This window comes from Halichoerus grypus, chromosome X (genome assembly GCF_964656455.1).
Source record: "Halichoerus grypus chromosome X, mHalGry1.hap1.1, whole genome shotgun sequence".
NCBI lineage: Eukaryota > Metazoa > Chordata > Mammalia > Carnivora > Phocidae > Halichoerus > Halichoerus grypus.
The window spans coordinates 64,585,635-64,590,119 of record NC_135727.1 but is presented as its reverse complement, the minus strand read 5'-3'; the positions used below and the strand labels follow the sequence as shown (position 1 = coordinate 64,590,119).

Genomic DNA, 4,485 nt, shown 5'->3' with positions numbered 1-4,485 from the left:
GGATTGATGAAAAATCTGGCAACCTGATACAACCAAATGAAACTAGTACAGCTCCAATAACTGACCCTAAAGTAAAGGAGACATAGGAACTGTTAGGCAAAGAATTCAGAATAATCTTCTTAAAGAAGAGTGTTAAACTTTAAGAACACACACAAATCAATGAAAATAATGCATGAGCACAACAAGACGTTCAACAAAAAATAGAAATCATCAAAACAAACAAAAACCCCAAAAAACTCAAACTGAAAAGTACAATGACTGAACTGAAGAATTCAATAGAGAGCTAAAAATTTTCCAAAACTGGGGAGAGAAATGGATATCCAAATCTAAGACCTAAAGGACCCCAAATAGATTGAAACCAAATCGGGGTGCACTAAAACACATATCAATTAAATTGTTAAAAATCAAATACAAATAAAGATTTTGAAAACGGAAAGAAAAAAAGAGACAAGTTACATACAAGGAAGCCCCATAAGACTATCAGTGAATTTCTCAACAGAAATTCAAGTGAGGAGAAAATGGAAAGATATATTCAGAATATTGAAATAAACAAATTAAAAAAAAGGCAGTCCACCAAGAAATCTGTATCTGGCAAAGCTGTCCTTCAGACTGAAAAAAAAAAAAAAAAGAAAGAAAGAAAGAAGGAGTTTTCAAAACAAACAAAAGCTGAAGGAGTTCATCACTAGAACTAACTTACAAGAAATGCTAAAAGGAGTTCTTAAAGTGGAAGTAAAAGGATGACAATTAAGATTATAAAAACGTGAATGCAGAATAAAACTTACTGGTAATGATGAACATATCGTCAATATTAGATACTGTAATATGGAAATGGTGGTGGATAATTCACTTAATGCTAGTTTATTGGTTAAAAATCAGATGTACTGAAATAACCATAACTAAAATGATTTATCGGATACACCATAGAAAAATACATAAATTGTAACAACGATAACCTAAAATGAGGGGGAGGAAAAATAAAAATGTAAAGTTTATTTTTTTTCATCTATAGTTTTTATTTAAATTCCAGTTTAGTTAAAATACAGGGTAACATTAGTTTCAGAAGTAGAATTTATTGATTCATCACTTACATACAACACCGTGCTCATCACAAGTGCACTCCTTAAATCCCCATCATCTATTTAAACCACCCCCACACCCACCTCTCCTCTGGTAACCATCAGTTTCTTCTCTATAGTTAAGAGTCTGTTTCTTGGTTTGCTTCCCCCTTTTTTCCCTTATGAACGTATCTTAAATTCCACATATGAATGAAATGGTATTTGTCTTTCTCTGATTGACTTATTTGGCTTAGCATAATACACTCTAGTTCCATCCATGACATTGCAAATGGCAAAATTTCATTCTCTTTGATGGCTGAGGGATATTCTATTCCACATCTTCTTTATCCATTCATCAGTTTATGGACATGTGGGCTTTTCCCGTAATTTGGCTGTTGTAGATAATGCTGCTATAAACATTGCAGTGCATGTATCCCTGAATCTAGAATTTTTATATTATTTGGGTAACTACCTAGTAGTGCCATTTTGGGTTGTAGGGTAGATCTATTTTTAACTTTTTGAGGAACCTCCATACTGTTTTCCAGAGTGGGTGCACCAGTTTGCATTTTCCCAACAGTACAAGAGAGTTCCCTTTTCCCACATCCTTGCCAACACCTGTTATTTCTTGTGTTGTTAATTGTAGCCATTCTGACTATTGTGAGGTGTAGTTTTGATTTGAATTTCCCTGATGATGAATGATATTGAGTGTCTTCATTAGTCTGTTGGTCATCTGTATGTCTTCTTTAGAAAAATATCTCTTCATGTCTTCTGCCTATTTTTTAATTGGATTATTTGTTTTTAGGTGTTGAGTTTTATAAGTTCTGTATAGATTTTGATACTAACCCTTTATAAGATATGTCATTTGCAAATATCTTTGCACATTCCATGGGTTGCCTTTTAATTGTGTTGATTCCTTCCTTGGCTGTGCAGAAGCTTTTAAATTTGATGAAGTCCCAGTAGTTTATTTTTGCTTTTGTTTTCCTTCCCTCAAGCGACATATCTAGTAAGAAGTTGCTATCGCTGATGTTGAAAAGGTTACTGTCAGGGCACCTGGGTGGCTCACTCAGTTAAGCGTCTGCCTTTGGCTCAGGTCATGATCCTGGGACCCTGGGATCGAGCCCCACGTCTGGCTCCTCACTCAGCAGGGAGCCTGCTTCTCCCTCTGCTTCTGTCTTCTACTCCGCCTGCTTGTGCTTTCTCTCTCTCTCTGTCAAATGAATAAATAAAAATCTTAAAAAAGAAAAGATTACTGTCTGTGTTCTCCTCTAGGATTTTGATGGTTTCCTGTCTCACATTTGGGTCTTCCATCCATTTTGAATTTATTTTTGTGTATGGTGTAAGAAAGTGGTCCAAGTTATTCTTTTGCATGTTGCTGTCCAGTTTCTCAACACCATTTGCTGAAGGGACTGTCTTTTTTCCATTGGATATTTTTTGCTGCTTTGTCAAAGATTAATTGACCATATAGTTGTAGATTCATTTTTGGGTTTTCTATTCTGTTCCATTGATCTATGTTTTCATTTTTGTGCCAATACCATGCTATCTTGATCACTACAGCTATGTAATATAACTTGAAGTCTGGAATTGTGATGCCTCCAGCTCTGCATTTCTTTTCCAAGATTTCTCTGGCTTTTGGGGTCTTTTGTGGTTCCATACAAATTTGAGGATTCTTTGTTCTAGCTCGTGAAAAATGCTTGTGGTATTTTGATAGGGATTGCATTAAATGTAGAGATTCCTTTGGGTAGTATGGACATTTTAACCATGTTTGTTCTTCCAGTGTATGAGCATGGACTATCTTTCCATTTCTTTGTGTCATTCTCAATTTCTTTTATCAGTGTTTTATAGTTTTCAGAGTACAGGTCTTTTATCCCTTTGTGAGGTTTATTCCTATTTATCGTATGGTTTTTGCTGCAAATGTAAATGGGATTGGTTCCCTGATTTCATCATTCATGTATAGAAATGCAACAGATTTTGGCACACTGATTTTGTATCCTGTGACTTTACTGAATTTGTGTGTCAGTTTTAGCAATATTTGGCAGAGTTTTTCAGATTTTCTATGCAGACTGTCATGTCATCTGTAGATAGTGAAAATTTGACTTCTTCCTTGCTGATTTGGATGTCTTTTAATTCTTTGTGTTGCCTGATTGCTGTGACTAGGACTTCCAGTACTATCCTAAATAACAGTGGGGAGAGGGGACATTCCTGTGTTTTCCTGACCATAGAGGAAAAACTTTCAGTTTTTTCCCTGTTGAGGATGATATTAGTGCTAGGTTTTCTTGTATATGGCCTTTATGATGTTGGGGTATGTTCCCTCTATCCCTACTTTGTTGAGGGTTTTTATCAAGAATGGATGTTGTACTTTGTTAAATGTTTTCTCTGCATCTATTGAAAGGATCATATGGTTCTTATCCTTACTTTTATTAAGTGGTGTATCATGCTGATTGATTTGCAAATATTGAACCACCCTTGCAACCCATGAATAAGTCCCACTTGATTGGGGTGAATGATGCTTTTAATGTACTGTTCTATTCGGTTTGCTAATATTTTATTGAGAATTTTTGCATTCATGTTCATTAGGGTTACTGGCCTGTAGTTCTCTTTTTTAGCGGAGTCTTTATCTGGTTTTACTATCAGGGTATATCTGGTTTTAGTATCAGGGTAATGCTTGCCTCATAGAATGAGTTTGGAAGTTTTCCTTCCATTTCTATTTTTTTTGAATAGTTTGAGAAAAATAGGTTTTAACTCTTCTTCTTCTTCTTCTTTTTTTTTTAGTAAAGCGATAAAAGTTTATTAAGTGAAGATACAGAAAAAGCTCTCAAGAGTGAACATGCGAATAGAGGGCTGTATCATTGGTTTTGATGAGTACATGAACCTTGTATTAGATGATGCCAAAGAGATTCATTCTAAAACAAAGTCAAGAAAACAACTGGGTTGGATCATGCTAAAAGGAGATAATATTACTCTGCTCCAAAGTGTCTCCAACTAGAAATGATCAATGAAGTAAGAAATTCTTGAGAAGACCATGTAGTTTGTTTTTTTAGATGTCCTTTGTTGGGAGTGTAGTTCTAAAACATTTGTTTGTATTGTTTTGATTACTTTTATGTTATTACCAGAGGACAATAAATGTTGTGGGATTGTTTTTATTTAAAAAAATAATAGGCACTATGGTATACAATAGGTCTCTAGGACTTACTCATTTTGCATAACTGAAATTTTGTACCCTTTGACTATGTTGGAAGAGGCCATCCAGAGGATATTACTGCTGGTTGATCTGTGAGCTGTACCAGGGAAATTGGAGGCTCTTGCTCCCTCCCCTGTTCTTGGAGTGTACATTCTACTCACTGTTCCCATAGCCGGAGCTGTTTCAAGGATGCAGTCTTGAGAAAGCAATGTGTTGTTGAGACCATATGGACTGTAGTAAGCCATTGAAGGT

At 35.3% G+C, this 4,485-nt stretch overlaps 1 pseudogene; it reads left to right on the top strand.

The window, feature by feature from the left end:
* The first annotated feature begins 3,878 nt into the window (after positions 1-3,878).
* Positions 3,879-4,135, top strand: LOC118534260 (small nuclear ribonucleoprotein E pseudogene; annotated as a pseudogene).
* Positions 4,136-4,485: the final 350 nt, after the last annotated feature.